Source organism: Acinonyx jubatus, chromosome B1 (genome assembly GCF_027475565.1).
Source record: "Acinonyx jubatus isolate Ajub_Pintada_27869175 chromosome B1, VMU_Ajub_asm_v1.0, whole genome shotgun sequence".
Classification (NCBI taxonomy): Eukaryota; Metazoa; Chordata; class Mammalia; order Carnivora; family Felidae; genus Acinonyx; species Acinonyx jubatus.
The window spans coordinates 119,575,345-119,597,120 of record NC_069382.1 but is presented as its reverse complement, the minus strand read 5'-3'; the positions used below and the strand labels follow the sequence as shown (position 1 = coordinate 119,597,120).

General features: G+C 40.5%; 1 long non-coding RNA gene across 1 annotated transcript; it reads right to left on the bottom strand.

Moving 5' to 3' along the window:
* Positions 1–8,869: 8,869 nt before the first annotated feature.
* On the bottom strand, positions 8,870–20,057 carry LOC128314243 (uncharacterized). The gene is made up of 4 exons (XR_008295737.1): positions 19,761–20,057; positions 19,110–19,247; positions 9,764–9,977; positions 8,870–9,026 (listed from the first exon to the last, which is right to left on the bottom strand). It is a non-coding gene; the product is annotated as an uncharacterized LOC128314243 (long non-coding RNA).
* Between the last annotated feature and the right edge of the window lie 1,719 nt (positions 20,058–21,776).

Genomic DNA, 21,776 nt, shown 5'->3' with positions numbered 1-21,776 from the left:
GGGGCAATATTGGACGCTGACTACCACAGACATCTTGCAAAATTTTTCACCATTGTCAACTTAAGTAAATGGTGAATTTTACACACAGGTTTTTTTTTTTAAGTCTGTTTATTTATTTTGAGAGAAAGAGAGCAGAGTAAGTGGGGAAGGGGCAGAGAGAGGAGAGAGGGTGAATTCCAAGCAAGTTCCACACTGTTAGCACAAAGCCCAACTTGAGGCTCAAACCCACAAACTGAAAGATCATGACATGAGCTGAAATCAAGGGTCAAATGCTTACCTGACTAAGCCCCCCACGCACCCCTACACACAGTTTTTACTAGGATGCCTAACCTAATCACTGTGACCATTCTGAGGTATTATTGTGTTTATTTTCACGAAGCTATCATAAAATATTTGGACTAAAGAACATGGACATAGAGAATTAATTTAAATTTTCTCTCTGGATAGTATCTTTTAATAGACATTATTCAACAAACTTCCATTCTTATCATTCCTCTATTTGTCAAGGAAATTTAGATCCTGGCATCTATCACTACCACCATCGTCATCATGGCCCATTTTGGTACTGAATGGAGCCATAACAAATGTAAAGGCCAATATAAGCCCTGAATAATACTCCTTATCATGTTTCTTAGATGACAAATATTTATTAGGAATCCTCCTGATCTTCTTTCATCTGTATATCTCTAGCATTCAGCATGGTCTGTCAGATAGTAATGCAAATAAGATGAATATTAAAGCTGCTCTTTGTGAAAAGAACTTAGTGGAACTTCCTATACCTTTGGATGATGTTTGAAAGAGAAAGTTCCAAAGTAGTTTTGAAGGAATTCAGAGGAAGACAGACTACCAGGTAAGTAGAACTCTCCACAGAAGCAACATGGCCACTAAGAGAAACTAAGCCTTGTGACCAGCTCAAAACACAAAGTGTCCTAGCCTCGCAGAAGTAGCACCAACTGTTACATCTAGGCCTTGGGAAAAATGAAACAGATTGAGTTGCAGGGAAGAAGTATAGTCAGGGGGTTGGGGGTGCCTGGGTGGCTCGGTTGCTTAAGTATCCAACTCCTGATTTCGGCTCAGGTCATGATCTCATGTTTGATTCCTGGGCTCACACCCCTTGTAGGACCTCCTGCTGACAGCCCAGATCCTGCTTGGGATTATTATTCTCCCTCTCTTTCTGCCCCTCCCCCACTGAAACACACGCATGCACATGCGCTTTGCCAACATCCCAATCTGCAGTAAGCTCTTTGACACTTGTATCTGCTCCCCTTGAACCTAAAGCCAGGACAAATGCTGTAGCAATAACCATGAGAGTAATGTCAGAGTAAAAAGGGTCTGGGTCCGACAGAGCTAGGAGGGATTTATATGTGAGGCATCTGGAGGCAATGTGGCTGGGATACAGTCATTATCTAAAGGAATCAAATTATAACAATGGAAAAGGGGCTAAGCACCAAATCTAAACCTGGTATAAAGCCAGAAATGAGGAAACAGCAAGGTAAACAGACAGAGGGTAAGAAGCAGGGCACACAAAAATAGGCTGGGGAACATGGCTCTGAAACAGACACTGGGAATGATTTACTCCAATCACACTTTACACTCAGCACTCCATCAAAACTGCTCTTGTAAGAGATACAGACGAGTCCTTGGATTGAACAATGGTTTACATTATTTAATACGAAGGTCAGCTCTCCACTTTTTTCAGCATCATTGGACACAGTTGACCATTCCTTCTTCCTTGATTATAAGTTTCTTCATTTGGCTTCCAGGAAACTACATTTCTTGGATTTCCTCCTACCTTATTGATTGCTCCTTCTGTTTTTCATGTTTGTTCCTTGTTTCTCAAAACACAGTCTTTTAGTCTTCTTTTTTTCCCCATGTATACACATTCACTTTGTGATTTCACCCAGTAAAATTCAGTACTTTCAGTATAATTTACATAGCAATGAATCCCAAATGAATATCTCTAACCTAACCTCTCTCATGAACCCAGATTCGGGTCTCTGCTTGGGTGTTTAACGAACACCTCAAACTTCATATGTCCCAAACTGAACTCTTTATCTTATCCCCCAAATCTCTTTTACTTGTAGTTGTTCCCATTTCATCCGATGGAAACTCCATCCTTCCAGATGTTGCAGTCAAACTCCTGGGTGTCACCTTTGAACCCACTCCTTCTCTCCCCTCATGGGCAATCCATCAGCAAATCCTATTGGCTATGCTTTCAAAATATATTCAGAGTCCTCCTTCTTTTCCCCACTTCCTCCACTTATTTCCCTTCTCTCAGCCTTCAGCTTCTCTCTCCCAGATCACTAAAGTTGTATCCCAAGCATTCATCCTGTTTCAACCTATGTCCCCTCAGCCTAACTCCAAAAGGGTAGCCAGATTGTTCTTCTTTGAAGTATGAATCAGAGCATGTCATCCTCTTGCTTCAAACCCATTTCCCACAGAGTGAAAGCCAAATTCCTTATAATAACCAAAAGACCCTTCATGAGATGACCACCCCTCTCACTTCTCTGATGTCACCCTTGTTTCTCTCCCCCTTGCTCACTGGTCCAGCCACGATGGCCTCTTCACTGGGGGGGGGGGGGGGCAGGCAGAGAGAGAGGGAGATAGGGAGACATAATCTGAAGCAGGCTCCAGGCTCTGATCTATCAGCACAGAGCTCAATGCAGGGCTTGAACTCATGAACTGCAAGATCATGACCTGAGCCAAAGTCAGATGCTTAACCAACTGAGCCACCTAGGTGACCCCTTTTTTAAAATTACTTTCTAATATATTATAAAATTTACTTTTTTATCCTCATTGATTATGTTTTCATGTGTGACTGTCTCTACTGGTAGAAAATAAGCCCAACAAGGGCAAGGTTTATGCCTGTTTTGTTGACTCACATATTCCAAGTATCTAGCAGAGGGCCTGCTATGAAGTAGGTGCTTATAAATGTGTGTTAAAGAAATACACAAGCAGCCAAGAATTCTTTATCCAGCAAGGCTGTCATTCAAAATAGAAGGAGAGATAAAGACTTTCCCAGACAAACAAAAACTAAAGGGGTTCATAACCACTAAACAAGCCCTGCAAGAAATTTTAAGGGAGTCTCTCTGAAGGGAGAAAAGATGAAACAAAACAAAAACAACCAAAAGCAACAAAGACTAGAAAGGACCAGAGAATACCACCAGAAACTCCAACTCCACAGGCAACACTATGGTAATAAGGTCATAGCTTTCATTACTGATTCTAAGTGTCAATGGACTAAATGCTCCAATCAAAAGACATAGCGTAACAGAATGGATAAGAAAACAAGATACATCTAATGCTGTTTACAATAGACCCATTTTATACCTAAAGACACCTTCAGATTGAAAATAAGGGGATGGAGAACCATCTAATGGTTGCAAAAAGAACACTAGAGTAGCCATACTTTTATCAGACAATCTAAATTTTAAAATAAAGACTGTAACAAGAGATGAATAAGGGCATTATATCATAATTAAGGGGTCTATCCACCCAGAAGATCAAACAATTGTAAATATTTATGCCCCCAATGTAGAACAACCCAAATATAGAAATCAATTAATCACAAACATAAAGAAACTCATTGACAATAATACCATAATAATAGGGGACTTCAACACCCTACTTACAGCAGTGGACAGATGATCTAAGCATAAAATCAACAAGGAAACAATGGCTTTGAATGACACACTGGACCAGATGGACTTAACAGATATATTCAGAACATTTCATCCTAAAGCAGTGGAATACACATTATTCTCAAGTTCACATGGAACATTCTCCAGAATAGATCACATAATGGGACACAAATCAGCCCTCAACAAGTATAAAAAGATTGAGATCATACTGTGCATATTTTCAGACCACAAACTCCAAATCAACCACAAGAAAAAATTTGGAAAGACAAAAAATACTTGAAGACTAAAGAACATCTTACTAAAGAATGAATGGGTTTAAGTTCCTCTTTAACTAAAGAGGAAATTCAAAAGTACATGGAAGCCAATGAAAATGATAACACCACAGTCCAAAACCTCTGGGAGACAGCAAAGGTGGTCATAAGAGGGAAGTAGATAATAGCAATACAGGCCTTCCTAAAGAGGGAAGAAAGATCTTAGATACAAAACTAACCTTACACCTTAAAGAGCTGGAAAAAGAATAGCAAAAAAACCCCAAACCAGCAGAAACTGGGAAATAATAAAGATTAGAACAGAAATCAATGCTATCAAAAACAAATGAACAACGACAACAACAACAAAAACAGTAGAATAGATCAATGAAACCAGGATCTGGTTCTTTGAAAGAATTAACAAAATTGATGAACCCCTAGCCAGTATGACCAAAAAGAAAAAAGAAAAGACCCAAATAAATAAAGTCAAGAATGAAAGAGGAGAGAACACAACCAATACTGCAGAAATACAAACAATAATAAGAGAATATTATGAGCAACTATATGCCAGTAAATTGGGCAATCTGGAAGAAATGGATAGATTCCTAGAAACATATAAACTACAAAACTTCCCAAAAAACAAGAGCCCAGGGCCAGATGGCTTTCCAGAGGAATTCTACCAAACATTTACAGAGAAGTTAATACCTATTCTTTTGAAGCTGTTGCAAAAAACGAGACATGGAAGGACTCTTCCAAACTCATTATATGAGGCCAGGATGACCTTGATTCCAAAACCAGACAAAGACCCCACTATAAAGGAAAACTACAGACCAATATCCCTGGTGAACATGGATGCAAAAATTCTCATCAAGGTACTAGCTAACTGGATCCAACAAGGCATTAGAAGAATTATTCACTCCAATCAAGTGGAATTTATACCTGGGATGCAAGTCTGGTTCAATATCTGCAAATCAATGTGATATATCACATTAATAAAAGGACAAGAACCACATGATCCTCTGAATAGATGCAGAGAAAGCATTTGACAAAATACAGCAATCTTTCTTGATAAAAACCCTCAAAAAAAGTAGGGGTAGAAGGATCATACCTCAAGATTATAAAAGCCATATACGCGAGACCCACGGCTAATATCATTCTCAATGAGGAAAAACCGAGACCTTTCCCCCTAAGGTCAGGAATACGACAGAATGTCTACTCTCATCACTGTTATTCAACATAGTATTGAAAGCCCTAGCTTCAGCAATCTGAAAACACAAAGGAATAAAAGGCATCCAAAGCGGCAAGGAGGAAATCAAACTTTCACTCTTCACAGATGACATGATATTCCATATGAAAAACCCAAAATATTTGACCAAAAAATGCTAGAACTGATCCAGGAATTCAACAAAGTAACAGGATATAAAATCAATGCACAGAAATTGGTTGCATTTCTATACACCAGTAATGAAGCAATAGAGAAATCAAAGAATTGATCTCATTTACAGTTGCATAAAACCATAAAATACCTAAGAATAAACCTAACCAAAGAGGTGAAAAATCTGTAGGCTGAAAACTATAGAAAGCTTATGAAAGAAAATGAAGAAGCTATAAAAAAAAATGGAAAAACATTCCATGCTCCTGGATTGGAAAAACAAATATTGTTAAAATGTTGATACTACCCACAGCAATCTACATATTTAATGCAATCCCTATCAAAATAACACCAGCATTCTTCACAGAGCTAGAACAAACAATCCTAAAATTTGTATGGAAACAGAAAAGACTCTGAATAGCCAAAGTAATCCTGAAAAAGAAAACCAAAGCTGGAGGCATCACAATCCTGGACTTTAAGATGTATTAGAAAGTTGTAATCATCAAGACAGTATGGTACTGGCACAAAAACAGACTCTCAGATCAATGGAACAGAGAAGAGAACCCAGAAATGGACCCACAAATGTATGGCCAACTAATCTTTGACAAAGCAGGAAAGAATATCCCGTGGAATAATGACAGCCTCTTCAGCAAATGGTGTTGGAAAACTGGACAGTGACATGCAGAAGAATATACCTGGACCACTTTCTTACAGCATACATAAAAATATCCTCAAAAATGGATAAAAGACCTAAAAGTAAGACAAGAAGCCATCAAAATCCTTGAGGAGAAAGCAGGCAAAAACCTCTTTGATCTTGCCCGCAGCAACTTCTTACTCAACACGTCTCCGGAGGCAAGGGAAACAAAAGCAAAAATGAACTATTAGGATCTTGTCAAGATAAAAATCTTCTGCACAGCGAAGGAAACAATCAGCAAAACTAAACATCAACCAACGGAATGGGAGAAGATATTTGCAAATGACACATCAGATTAAGGGTTAGTGCCCAAAATCTATAAACAATTTGTCAAATTCAACACAATCCAGTGAAGAAATGGGCAAAAGACATGAATAGACACTTTTCAAAGGAAGACATCCAGATGGCTATAACAGACACATGAAAAAATGCTCAATATCACTCATCATTAGGGAAGTACAAATCAAAACCACAATGCGATACCACCTTACACCTGCCAGAATGGCTAAAATTAACAAGTCAGGCAACAACAGATATTGGCAATGATGCAGAGAAAGGAGAGCTCTTTTGTACTGCTGGTGGGAATGCAACTGGTGCAGCTACTCTGGAAGACTGTATGGAGGTTCCTCAAAAAATTAAAAATAGAAAAACTGAAGACCCAACAATTGCACTACTAGGTATTTGTCCAAAGGATACAGGTATGCTGTTTCAAAGAGGCACACACACCCCCATGTTTATAGCAGCACTATCAACAATAGCCAAAGTATGGAAAGAGCCCAAATGTCCATTGACAGATGAATGGGTAAAGGGGATGTGGTATACATATACAGTGGAGTATTACTAAGCAAACAAAAAGAATGAAATCTTGTGATTTGCAACAACATAGTTGGAACTAGAGGGTATTAGTCTAAGTGAAATTAGTCAGGGAAAGACAAACATCATATGACTTCACTCATATGTGGAATTTAAGATACACAATAGATGAATATAGGGAAAGGGAAGCAAAAATAATATAAAAACAGGGCAGAGGACAAAACATAAGAGACTCTTAAACACAGAGAACAAACTGAGGGCTGCCAGAGGGGTTATGGGTGGGGAGATGGGCTAATGGGCAAGAGTCATTGAGGAAGACACTTGTTGGGATGAACACTGGGAGTTATATGTAGGGGGTGAATCACAGGATTCTACTCCTGAAATCATTATTGCACTATATGTAACTAACTTGGATGTAAATTAAAAAATAAAAATACATAATTAAAAAAGAAATACATGATTTAGATAGTAAGGGGGTGAGTCTTGATACACTGCGGAGAAAAGACTTCTATAGGATGAGAGGATTAGAGTAGCCTAGCATTCCAGCTCAGATAGGATCTGATGCGGCTTGGATAGGTGGTGGCTGTTGAGTAATCCCGTTTCTGGCCCAGTCTCCTTACCTGAATAGAGCTGGCCTCACTGTTAGCAAGTGCTATACAATGTGTCCCCATTTGGTCCTGGCGTTACTCCTAGGTCTTGTTAGCTAGTATCTCTTTGAAGCCCAGCTTCAATGTTAATATCCATGTGAAACCAAAACAGACTTCTGCTCCACTCAGCTGAATTCATTGCTACCTTTTCTTGTTTCCACAGTGTCTTGCCCATATCTTTTATGTAATGTTCATTGCATTGTATGAAAATTAGAATATGTATCTTCCACTTAGCCATAAATTTGTGCTTTCCCTGTTCAATTGTGAGGCCCTGAGAACAGTGAATATGTTTCATTGCTTTTTATCTTTGTAACAAAGATTAATGCCCACCCATGGTAAATGGTCAGCAAATAAATAACAATTATTTTAGATCCAACTCAATTAATTTCATTGTGAAGAGGCTTATCTTTTTGTCTTCAACAGTTCTAATGTAATCATATGGTAGCAACAGAGGCAACATGATTCTTTCTCAGAGAAGTCATGAATTTTTACAATTTTTAAAATGTCTTTTAAGTAAAGGAGATCGACCAACATTTCTATGATTAAAAAAATTAATGCAGTGTAACTCAAGCATAATATCTTGGTTTTTGGTTTTGTTTTTGTTTTTTACCAAAAAAAAAAAATTCAGAATTTCAAGCGATCGCTCATTAAGTCCCTGGTTTGTGGCCTTGAAAGTTAAGCAAGTCTTCAGCTCTAAAGAAGCAGATTAAACCACTTGTGCTGTCAGCTTGAAGCATTTGGAAGCTGGCCAGAACTGCTTAAGAATCTTTTTTCTTTCTTATTCTCTTCCTTTCTGCCAGGCTCTCCCAGGGAGTTCACTTGCAGAATCAAATGAAAACCAATCCCTTTTATGCAAACCTTCCTGAAGCAGCAGGGCTATGTTGTCCCGAGAGCGGAGGTTCGTGCAGTGGAAGCCCTGGTGGTGATTTCTCTCTACCCAGGCCTCGCCAAGGTCCTCCCCACCACGCAGTGATGAAAGGAAGGATCAAACAGCCCTCTCAAAGCCAAGCTCCATCAGACCTGCCTTTGCTAAATATAGTGCACTTCAATAAACACCATTGTGAATTTGCAGTTTGCTTGCTGGAAAATACACCACCACCTCCATCAAAATTTTATGCATGCATGTATGTATTCAGATCTTTCTCGACTCTCTTTTATCAACTAAAATACTCAGCAAATTTTCTTTTCGTTTTCAATTTGATATTCAATGTTTCTGCTCAGCACAAATTAATTGGAGGAAGCACTGAGTCAGGGAAAGCTGAATGAATAAAGTTTAACCACAAACAAGGTGGAGGTCTCTGAAATTCTTAAAAACACCGCCTTCAGCCAGGCTGCTGAGGTCTGCTGTCCTTCATCCGTGAAATGACACTTCCGCTAGTCAAATAAGGACGGGGTAGATCAAATTAAGATAATCATTGCTTTAGACAAATTCTCCTGAGCAGTGTCTGCTGATATAATTCTCAAAATATGTTCTGCTTTATTGTCTGAAAGACTCTGATGGTAAAGGTGCTGTACTTATTTTTGGTTTATGTTCACCTTTGATCCTGGTGGAAAGTAAACATCTTTGTTCTGCAGCCAGCACCTGATCCTTGGGCTTCTGTTCACGGTTACCTAAAAAAAGATCAGGAGAGAAAGCTCACCAAGCACGCAATGGTCAACAGCAGTTGGGGACAGGGAACAAGAACACTGTCTCCAGCGGGAGGCTTGGGGGTCACCACCAGAGGATGTGAAGTTTTGAGCTGCCTTGGGCCCCCCAGGCCCCTAGCAGGTGGGAGAGGCGTGGGAATCTGAATAACCACACATGGGCAAAGCCCACTTGCTGTGGTATGCGTGAGAGGTAACACTTTCTGAGACTAGCTTCCTGCCCTAGGAGGCTTAACTGCTTCCATTTTTACATAGAAGGAAGCTTGCAACTTCCTTCATCTATGGCTTTCAGCACCTGTGATTTGGTGGGGGGGAGGGGGGGATGTTTTCATTCCTCCTCGGAACCAATTTCTACATCATTAGTTTATCAAATCAACCCAACAAATTAGGGTCTCAATTTTAGAAAGCAAATATTTCAGCCTTGAACCAGACAGAGACAAGAAATAAAACATTACGTAATGCTGGCTACATACAAGAGAAGTGGATTCTAATAGGTCAAAAGAAGGGAAGAAGTCTTTTTTTTTTTCATATTGCTTTTTTTCCTTTTTCCCTTTTTGTGGTTACCAGCCATTTGTGTGTCCTTTATGTGCTACAGTTACTCAGTCTTCAAAATGAGTGTAAACTAGGCATTTATGCATTTATGCATTTACAAGATGAGAGCCCCACTCTGAGAAAATCCAAAATAATACCAAAAAATGGCTTACAAAATATGCATCAGGCACGGTTTTCTTCTTTACCAGAGGATTACTCAGTAGGTTCCTTTAAATCAGAATTGTGCCGACCAAAGCTTTTACAAACAGCTGTCGAGCGGTGGAAAGAATCAAAAGATCTCAATTAATGTCCCAGCTACAGCATTTTGTAGCTGTGTGACCCTGAGCACGTAAATCAGTGAAACTTCCAAAGCGTCTGTTTTCTCTTCTGTGAAACAAAGATAACAACACTTACTTCACAGACTTGTTGGGATCAAATGAGATAATTTGTGCGGAAATGCTTCGTTAACATAACCCATTTATTTGTGAGTTCAGTGAGCGCTCATGGAGCCTCCGCTATGAGGCAGGCACTGGTAGGCACTGACCATATGATCTGCACACCACGCGGCACGTTCACTTCCAATTTTCATCTGTTAGAGACTTCCAACCTGTGTTGACATTTGGTTTGGATGCAGTACACCCACAACTTCTTAGAAATATATTAATTTGTGTAAACTGAAGGACAGTTGCACATACTCATTTACTTCTTCATCTATTTCATACACACCATGAACTGTGAACAAACAAAGCATCTGCTTCTAGAAGAATTACCATCCTTACTGGCTAACGTGAAGCAAAGGGAGGGGCACAAACCACAACCTTTTCCAAATACAGAATGGAAAGAAAATGCCTCTTGGTGTGTGGGTGCAGATCCTGCTGAGGGGCTTGCCACTGTAAAGACTCTTCCAAGTTCCCCTGAGCCCCTGAATTGGGCACCACGGTAGGATGTCCTTGGTGGGGCTGTTTTCTATGTTTCAGACTTGTACCACGTCGGTGCAAGTTCTGTCTCAGGCTGTTCTGATGCCAAGTGCTTTGTACCACCTCCTGTGTCCCTCCCCAACTGCCTGAGAGCCTGCAGCCATCTGAACTCCGCTCTTTTCCCGGCACCTGTGTGGAGCAAGGACTGTTTCAGTTTTGCATTAGACCCCAAAAGCTACTGGTAGTAATCTTGCCTTACCTTACCTCTTCTATTTAGTTGGGCTTCGATACCTCACATGACACTTGTCAGGAAGCTACATAGACTTTCTCTGGAAATTTTTGTTTGCACAACCATAGGAAGCAAGATGGTAGCATTGCACAACTTGAAGTGTCTGAGGACACTGCATTGTGTCAGTAGCACCTTCCGTAGTGCACAGTAGTGTACAACACGTCCAGCCATACATGGAAGCCCTGATAGGAAGACTAGAAGTTCTGAAATATTCCTCGCAATTGAATCTGAAGCTTGATCACGTCCATACTCTCTTTCATGCTCCTGAAAATTGTTTTAGCCACTTTAATCCAACTTTCTAGTCAGCATCAGAAAGTGTTCTCTTGGAATCTGCCTCCTCCCCTCTATCCATGTTGTTAAAACCTTAGTTCAGGGCTGTATCATCTTTCCCCTGAGTTACTCTAGCCATCCATCTCCTATCTGGCCTCTTTGCTTTTAGTCCCTCCTACCACCACCATCCATTTTCTTGCGTTGACAGGGTGATCCATATAAATCACAAGCCTGGCCATGTCATCCCTCTGCTTGTAATCCTTTAATAACTTTCTAGTGCCTTCAGGACAAAATCCACACTTCTTAGCGTGGATATAGGACCCTTCATGATTTTGACCCCTGCTCTCACCTTCTGCTTCTGAAACAATGTACTGGTTCATGTCAAGTCAAGGTCTTTGTGTTTGATGTTTGCTTTGCCTAGACTGCCCTTCCACTCCTCTGCCCCCTTCTCCTGAGCAAGCCCCACTTAGATGTTACCTCCCCTGGGAGCAATTTGGAGGTGAAAGTGGGACCACATATTGAGCAATAAAAACACTTCTGCAGCCCACAAAGTGTTTGAAAGTAACAGTCTTGGTGGAAAGGTCAGCAAGAAAGTCATGCCTCTCCCACCACACACTGATTTATAGGGATTCGATGCTAGTGGCAAGAAGTTCAGAGAGCTATACAAAAAGAAAGAGCCATGCTGAGCCCATTCCACTCTGTTCCTTCCTGGCCTCTGGGCTGCCGCACAGAGATAATCAGATGGCAGAAAAACCCGAGGAGGGGCAGCCTCAAGTCACATGGGAAATAAAAGTCAGAAAACATAGCAGAAAAAGTGTAAGCTCGGGAACCAGGAAAACTGAATTCTGGCCACAATATCTAGATTTCAGTTTATTATTTCATTGTGAAAGAATTGGACTCTGTCCAAGGTTTGCATATTGTGCTTCACACAGCCCTAGGTGTTCCAGATGTTTCTCAAGGGCCACCTCAGGGGAATAAAAGGGGCAGAGAGGGGATGAATGTGATTCCCCAAGAACACTTCCATACCTGTCAGATATTCTATTCTTCTGCATAAGACTCCATCAACGCTGCTTAAAATGCATTGCAAGACCCTAAAAGAGACTAATGAACAGTAGGTATCCCATGAACCCACCTTTTCCCAGAGTTAAGGAAGACTTATTGACTGATGCTCCAGTGGTAGCTGGGCATTGCTTCTGGCTGCTTGCTCAGTCACCTCCCTGCTCCACCCCCTCAAACTGTGCTGCCTATTGTCCAAGGATCAGTTGGACTTTGTCCCCAAACCACTCAATGCCAGTTGTATGTGTTGGTGATGTTCTTTTTTTTTAAGTTTATTTATTTATTTTGAGAGTGAGAGAGTGTGAGTGGGGGGAGGGGCAGAGAGAGAGGGAGAGAGAGAGAGAGAGAGAGAGAGAAAATCCCAAGCAAGTTCTGCATTGTTAGCATGGAGCCCAACATGGGGCTCCAGTTCACAAGCCCTGAGATCATGACCTGAGCTGGAATCAAGAGCTCGATGCTTAACCAACTGAGCCACCTAGGTGCCCTGATTACATTCCTTTAATTACGTATTATATAAGCCAGTGAAATACAATGAAATGAGAGCCCTTTTTTCTACAAATACTAAGGAGAATGCTTTGGAAAGACTTAGTAAAAACAACTAACTAAGAATATCGCTGTGGAATTATGTATGGGGAAGTAAACTCTGTGGGGAAAGATTGTATAAATCTAAATGGAATCTACTTTCAGACTGTTCCACAAGGAGCTTGGAGTTCTAATTCCACTTTAAAGAAATCCAACCTAGAAATGGTACATTTCTAGAAATGGTGCATGGTACATCAGAAAGGGGTTTCCTTAAAAGGGGCAACTCTATGACTCCAAACAGCATGTCCACCCTCAAATCAAGCCTTGGCTCTACATGAGTCACTGGAAAATAGGCACCTGTGTTTTAAGATAAAATGAAATATGTAAATGTATATATACATATTATTTTTATGATTCCCCACTTTGAGACAAACCAGAAAATATTCTTTCTGTAAAACCAAGCAAGTGAACAAGCAAGCAGACAAAGCCACAGCAACAGTCCAGGCTCTGAGGGGCATTTCTGTTGGCATTTTTTTTTTCCAAACAGAGAAGTCACTTCTACTGAAGGAGACCCTGACTGGCCCTGCATTTGTGCAGCTGTCAGGCTCAATGGCCACTATAACACAGACAACATGGTCATTTCCAACTACAACAGGTGTCCCTGATTTTTAGTCTTTCTTAAATTTCAGCAGAGACTGCAATATGATCATGAAAAAAAAAAAAAGTTGGACCAGAAGAGGAAAGATAGTCAGGGGTGCAGAGTGAATGGTGTGAGCCGGAGACTCTCTCTCGAACTGGTCAGTACACTTGTAGTGCCAGAGAGCTGTGCTTGGCAAACCCACCATTGCAAAGATTTACTGATTCTACTGTCAGCTGAGATCAGTGGCTAAATGACTTGTTTCATTTTTGTTGGGTAGGGACAGGATGGTGATCATACAAAGCTGTCCGTGCCCAGTGATAGTAGCAAAATCAGCACTGTTAGGGGTCAACAGAAATGTGCCAACTAAGTGGGCATCGACCTAAGAAGTGTAATACAGTAGCCCAAAGAAGATCCATTACATTCTTTGGTGGAAGGTGTAGCCATTCTGAAATCAGAGTGTGGATCCCTGGCGTGTAAAGCAGTTTGTGAAAGACTTAAGTATTTTATCAGGAGTCTCTAGTATCTGTAATTAAAGTATAACCTTTAGTAAACAAATGAAGAACCTGATGCCTTAAATTATAGATAAGGCATGATCCTTCAAAATGGCATCTTGTCACCTATAGAATTCTACCTGGGAAGTGGACTAGTTCTTAAAACCTTTAAAAAGCAAACGTCACCTACATCCTACCAGTGTCTGACCTCTTCAGCCCCTCTTCTTTCTGATAAGCCATTGTCTGAGCCCAGACATATTTTGTACATATTAAAATATATTTCCTTTTTATAGCACAGTTGAAATCACATCTTCTATACTCTTCTGCCACTTGCTTTATGCATCTTATTTTTAAAACTACCATAGGGTATAGTTCCATGTTGTTACTAAAGATTATTTAACTAGCTAGCTCAAGTCTTACTTTATAGAGGGAATAGGGGCATAATAGGAAAAATCCATTAAAACCATACAGAAGGATATATTAAAAAAAAAAAAAAACAAAACGCTGACAATATGGGAGAAACAAGAGAGAGTCTGAGGGGTAAGAAAGGGGCTGACATCCAGAGGATAAGTAATTTATATCAAAAGCAGGAATAGGCCTACTCTGATGAGCCTTTCCATCTTCTGTGAAATTCAAGGCTCACCTCAGGCTCAATGAGCATCTCTTTAATTTCCCAGGAAGCAATCTGTAGAATAAAACTTGTGTAATGTTGGGAAATGTCCCCTAACTTTGCCATTATCCATTACCAATCTCTGTTACTTAATAGGATCTCAACTAAGGTACTAATTATGTTGGAATCAGAGTTTTTCAAAGTCATACTTTCTGGTAGAGTGGGAGTCAAGCCATTATGAGGCCTGTTTATTCCCTTGGTTAATATTTTTCCTTTCATCCAGGACTGTACTTACTTTTTTTTTACAGGAAGCTGAATGAGCTTACCAGAATCTTCGAAACTAAAAGAGCCAACCACAGCACAGTTCTTAATGGGATAAAGAATTGTGGTCCCCAGTTTTCATCAACAGGAAGGAGTCATGGAGTTCCACAAGAGGGGCATTGGCTTTGGGGGTCAGACCATGCGCTTGGGTTCAAATCCAGAGTCTACTACATCCTAGCCATGTCATCTAGGCATGATTCGACTCTCCAAGCCTTTATTTACTCATATATAAGCTGAGGTATATTAATCCCTCCATAATATGGTTATTGGGAGAGGTAAATAAGATAATGTATGCTCTCATGGGCCAAGTCCTTATGTGCATTGCATCAGGCACTGTGCTAGATTTCCAGAAAATGACACATGCTAAGTATATGGCAGACAGTAATTAAAGACTTGTTGACTTGAACTCATTAAGCAATAGGGACACTCAAAAGGTAGACAAATAGGAGACTGTGACTGAAAGGTCTTTGTCACTGTCCTATGAGAGAGTAGATTAAGTCATTTTTTTCCACATATGCTCCCCAGAACTTCTTTTCCAGAAACAGACATAGAGGGAAGAAACAGGGAAGATACATCTTGAGACTGAACAAAAAGTTATAAAAATGATGAATACAATATGTCCACTGCAGGGTGATTATTAATGAAAAAATTCTGTTGTGAAGGGCCATAGCTTAAACTCTAGTCCTGGTCACTTCCAGGATACAGACACTGAGGGCAGTCTTGCACTACTGACATTTTGAGGGAGATAATGCTCTGTTATGGGGGGCGGGGGGAGTCCCATGCATTTTAAGGTGTTTGGCACCATCCCTGACCTCAGCGCACTAAATGCCATTGGCACTCTCCACCAAGTTGTGACAACCAGAAATGTCTCCAGACATTGCCAAATGTCCTATATTCCACAGAATAGCTCCTGGTTGAGAATCACTGCTCTAGGGCCTATTTGACCAACGAACGTAAGAAAAAATGTATTCTCAAGGAACAGACCCAGCACCCAGGCTTAACCCAAGATGAACACCTCACTTGCTGGGACACTTCTGAGTGCAGATGTTTCTGTCATCCAGGTTAGCCCTCCGATCAGCTGTATGCTTGTGCCCAAAGGGGAAAAGGACTACAAAAACTGCAAGGATCTGTTTTCATTCAAGTCTCTCAGAAACATCGAGAAATATCATCCTTCCTCGTCATCTGTCCCTCTTGCTAACTCTATTTTGACTGTTCTCCTCCCTGATGTTCCTCCAATATACTGTATTAATCGTGTCTCTTACTCTATACTTTTGATCCTTTGACATCTTGGGGCTTGCTGAATCTGGAAGGAATCCCTTCCCAGGGCTAGACAATTTCTAGAGATAGCAAACAACCTGCTGGTGGGTGGGACTTTCATATGCAAACCAACCCATCCAGAGCCCACACTACCACCCACCTCCTCTATGGGCTCTCACACTCAGGGCCACTATTTCCTGGCCTCAGTGATCCCCCAGAACCAGGTACCAGATAATTAGGGACAGCCCCTTTGCCTCAGAGACCGCTGAAATTATTCAGATTTGCCAATCCTAAACTGCATACGTTGCCTTGCCCGTTCCTTCCCACAGAAACCACAACAAAGGCTCTTGCCCATGTGTCTCCCACATTCCCTCAGCCTTCTGACTGACCGTGGTGCTTCCTCATGTGCCCCTTCCTCTTGGGACCTGTGGTTATAATAAATTATCTTTTCAATGGCAATTGCCCCCTCATCAGTTGGCCCCTCTGTACCTGTAAAGTAAAAAACAAAAAACAAAACACGTTTTAAAAGACATGCCTGGTATGCTGCCACCACAGATGGCACGTGTTGTTTCCAGCATGGGTTCACTCAAGCCCCAGACATTTCTCCAAGCACGCCGGGTGTCCTCCTTCCACAGAGCTCTTGCCCTTTTGCCCACAGAGCTGTTCCTTTTGCTGGACATGACCCTCACTTTCTTCAGAACCCCATCACCCAGACCTCATGAACTCCTCCACCCTCCTGATCTTATCTCAAGCAGGAACTGCCTCGGAGACCTTCCTTGAGCCCCAGCCAAGGTCAAATCCATCTGCCATTGTTACCATAGCAATCTACTTGTTCTTCTTAGCACTGAACGTAGCTTGCATTTGATTCCCTAAGTGATTGTTTGATTAAGGTCTGGTGTCTTCCATTTTAGATTGAAGACACCAAAAGAACAGCAGCTGTGTCTTTCTTCTCACTATCGCATCCTTGGCACAATGTCTGGAACATGGTGTGTGCTCAATGTTTGTTAATTGAATGAATAGATGAATCCCTTGGGGACTCCTAGAAATGACACGAGTCATCTTTGAAGAGGGCCTAAAGCCCAGCAAAAAAAGTTGGAAGAGTCAGAAAAATATATTTGATTACCGTTAACATGGTTTCACTGTCCCCAGGTAGCTGGATCATAACACACAACATAGTGTAAATACAATATAGCACATACACATGATGGCATATTATGCAAACATTAAAAATGATGTTTGGGGGCACCTGGGTGGCTCAGTCGATCGGGCATCGGACTTCGGCTCAGGTCATGATCTCACAGTCCGTGAGTTCAAGCCCCGTGTAGGGCTCTGTGCTGACAGCTCAGAGCCTGGAACCTGCTTTGGATTCTGTGTCTCCCTCTCTGCCCCTCCCCTGTTCATGCTCTCTCTCTGTCTCTCAAAAAATGAATAAACGTTAAAAAAATTTTTTTAAATCATGTTTGCAACCTAATGTCTCATACATAGTCATGGAAAAAAACACCATGTAGTTATTCAAATTATATTGCAGGTTTATGTTTGTTAACATGTAAAAATGATCCTGATATATATTATTCAGTTAAAACACAAAGCAGGTTGTAGAACAATTTATAAAGGTTGATAATATTTTGTTTAAAATTAGCATAGGGGCACCCAAGTGGCTCAGTCGGTTAAGCGTCCAACTTAGGCTCAGGTCATGATCTCACAGTTTGTGGGTTCAAGCCCCACGTCGGGCCCTGTGTTGACAGCTCAGAGCCTGGAGCCTGCTTTGGATTCTGTGTCTCCCTCTCTCTGCCCCTCCCCTGCTCACACTCTCTCTGTCTCTCAAAAATAAATAAACATTAAAAAAATTTTTAAGTAGCATAAAATTATAAATATGTTCTGATGATATGTCAGGCACTGTGAGAAACATTTTACATTTATATGGAATTTTTTATAACAGCCCTATAAGGAAGATACTATTATCTCTATTTTAAAGATAAAGAAAATGAGGCTTTTATAGGTAAAACTCTTGCCTATGGCTCTATATTAATATGATAACTATATTAATAACTAAGTTAATAGTTATTTTCTTGAGTTAGGACTATTTATTTCCTCTTTTTTCTAAATTTTCTGCAATGAACATGGGTTAATTTTGCAATATAACATAATTAATTTAAAAGAATACATAAATATTTTTAATGACAGAAAATGTTCTTTAAGCAACGTTCTCAGATAAGACAGTAAGATAAATTTTATATACAGTATAATTTCAATTATGTTTTCTAAAAAGCAGAAAGAATATACTGAAAGGAAAAGGGTACAAATGTTACAAACAGTTTTTTCACTTTATTTAAGCACTTTGGCATTTCCTAGATTTCTTACAATGATCTTGTTACCATTATTAAGCAATTTGCCAAAGTTGCCTACTGTATATCAATTAGCACTGAGATACTTTAATTGCTGGCTAAACCCCCAAAAAGTCTCTGAGGCAATTTGAGCTCTTACCCCACGATGTCAGGTTATGCAGGGGATTTAATTTGTTTTTTCTATAGCAAAACTAATTTTTATTTCAAATTTAAGAACAGAAAAAGTCTTGGGGTGCCTGGGTGGCTCAGTTGGTTAAGCGTCTGACTTTGGCTCAGGTCATGAGCTTAGAGTTCGTGGGTTCGAGCTCCACATGGGGCTCCATGCTGATAGCTCAGAGCTTGGAGCCTGCTTCCGGATTCTGTGTCTCCCTCTGCCCCTCCTCCACTTGCACTCTGTCTCTCAAAGATAAAAAAAAAAAAAAAAAGAATAGAAAAGGTCTTGATGCCAATGCATTTCACTCCCCTTTCTTCCCCAGCCCACCCCTTCCTTCACACCTGCCCACACCCCCTTCCTAGGGATTAGCCACCAGTTTTACTGCATCTCAAAATATTAGGGAAAAGAAACACGTTAATATTTCAGAAATATTATCCTTCCTCACATCGAGGTACTGAAACAATCAGACCCCAAACCAGACAAACCGGATTTACCCCTCTGAATGATTGACACATGGCCTTTTCCAGGTAGAGCTAAGTTAGTTGTAAAACCTCCGCCCTCCTGGGACTTAAAGTCAGCCAGGCAGCATGACTCCTCTTTCCTCAGGTTAAGGATTTATTGTCAAATGGAGATAGAATCCTCTTTACCTAGAAGGGTGGTCACATCAGGTCATCCTGGAGGGAACTGAGAGAGTACATTGAAGCCTAAGCTGGCAGCTGCTTTTGGCTATTAAGTAGTCTTTCTGCTCTGGAGCAGATGGTGTTGGTAGTGCCTTACAAGTCACCCTGGAAAGACACAAACACATCGGAAATCGGCTTTGACTTTCCCCATTAAATCTCTTTTGAGTTTATATATAAATATAAACATGTGTGTATATATATACATATATAGTTGTGTTTGATAAATATATGACATCTACATACCACTAGCATTTATATAATGTTTACTCTGCAGGCTCGTCTGTCAGTGTATTTTCAACGTGTACCTAAGCCAGTGCTTGGCACACACTGGGCACTCAATATCAATTTGTTATATTTGTGATAAATAAATGGTAAGTGAATTCTAAAAGGTGAATATCCACAGATAACGTGCACATAACTAAGATGAATTCAAATGTATTCTGTCCATAAAATGACACATGGGCAGTCTTAAGGGGTAAGAATGTAACTTGTTGCCTTTCCCAAAGCTCCACAGTTGGAGCAGGGATCCGTCTGGAGTAGGGAATGCTGAGTTGTGCTGTGCTCAGTGTGGAGAGGGGGTAGTTCCTTGCTTTGTCCGTGGATATACTAGGTACATACCAGAGCGGCCTTCTAGGTGGAGGCATGCCAGGGGACCCAGAGCCACTGCAGAGTCAGTCTCAAGCTCAGTGTATCTCCCAACTCAAAAGAGTCTCAGGTAGAACCACGTTCCCTAGATACCCAGAGCCAGCCAGAAGCATATACACACAAGCAGCAGGTCCTTACGGTGGCTCCAGAGTGTTAAGAGTCTTCTGAATTTGGTTTTGGGGTCAGCCAAGAATCCAATCACAAACATAGATCTTATAATGACTTTGGGAATTTGGAACTCCGTGCCTGGTGACATTCTCTGTTTCCATTATTATCGTCATGATCATTAACTTTGCAATTACATTTATTTGAACACCTACACACTAGGCACTCTGCCAAGTACTTTGTTTCTAATTGTTGTAACCTCTCTAGAAGGTATTATTATCTACATGTTACAAAAGAGAAAATGAGCCCTAGAGAGGCTAAATAACTTTCTTAAGGCTCACAGCTAGGAAAAGGCTTGCCTTCTCAGTTCAAAATCCATTAATGACTCCTCATTTCCTAAAGTCGCTGTTTGTCTCTGTATTTCAAAGAACACTGGGGGTGCCACAGAGGAGCCCCAGGAGCCATGTCAACGGCAAGATCATGTGGCAGGTTCCAGGGTTCCTCCCTGCAGTGCATATTTTGATAATTCTCTGATTTCATCTATTTTCAATACCAGTCATCCGTGTAAGATTTAATTTGATTTCTTGAGGGCTCTGCTGACATTTGAAAAAAATAACAGAAAGAAAGGAAGGGATTGAAGTAGGGAAAGAGGGATAAAAGGATAAAAAAGCCATTGACCTAAAGAAGAAAATCTAAACTTCTTAATTTTGGCATTTCTGGACTTGCAGAAACTGAGACATCATTTCTCCTGTGACAGCAATCCCTGTTCTTGAACACTTCTTCTCCCATCATACTGACCAAATGTTGTTTCTGGAACTCTCCTCTTGTCTATTTGCATCTGTGTCTCTCTTCTTCAGTCTCCCAAGCTTCTGCTGTTTCTTTCTGCCCTCCATTTCCAGCTGCCCCACAGCTTCTGTCCCCTGAAGACTTCACTACTCCCCCTGCCTGGAAGTTATTCAAAAGGGCAGAGGGGTGGGAGGTGGGAGGTGGGGGTGGGGAGAAGGTGCCACTGGCATCTGGTGGGTAAGGCCAAAGATGCTGCTAAACATTCTATAATTCACAGGACAAGCTCAAATTGTCAGTGGTGCCAAGGGAGGGAAACCCTCCAACAAGACACAGAAACTAAATAACAAAAACGGAAAAGAAAAAAGTAAAACCATCTTACTCTCAATGTGATTATTAACGTAGAAATTCCTAAAGAATCTATAAAACACTATGAGGACTAGTAAGGAATTTATAAAGGTCATAGTATATAAGGTCAATATACCAAAAAGTTAATTTTATTTGTATGTACTTGCAGAAAACACTTAGAAAGTATTTTTAAACATAGCGACAAATACATAAAATATTTCAGAATAAATGTAATAAAAGATGCACAAGGGATGTGTGGCTGGCATAGTCGGTTAAGCATCTGACTCTGGATTTCGGCTCAGGTCATGATCACATGGTTTGTGGGATGGAGCTCTGTGCTGAGGATTCTTTCTCTCTCTCTCTTTCTCTCTGTCTCTCTTCCCCTCTCTCTGCCCATCCCCTGCTCTCTCTCTCTCAAAAAATAAATAAATAAATAAATAAATAAATAAATAAATAAATAAACAAACATTTTTTAAGAAGACATGCAAGACCTCTACACTGAAAACTATAAACATTGCTGAAAGAGATAAAAAAAAATCTAAATAAATGGAGAGATTTCGAATTTTCATGGCACAATATTGTTAAGATAGCAATTCACCCTAAATTAATCTACACATTAAATGTAATCACAGTTAAAACATTAAGACTTTTTTGTAGAAATTGACCCTACTATGAATCCAACATGATTCCACAAACATTTGGAGGACCCGCGAATTTTTAAGGTGATTTTAAGACCTATTTTAAAGCTACACT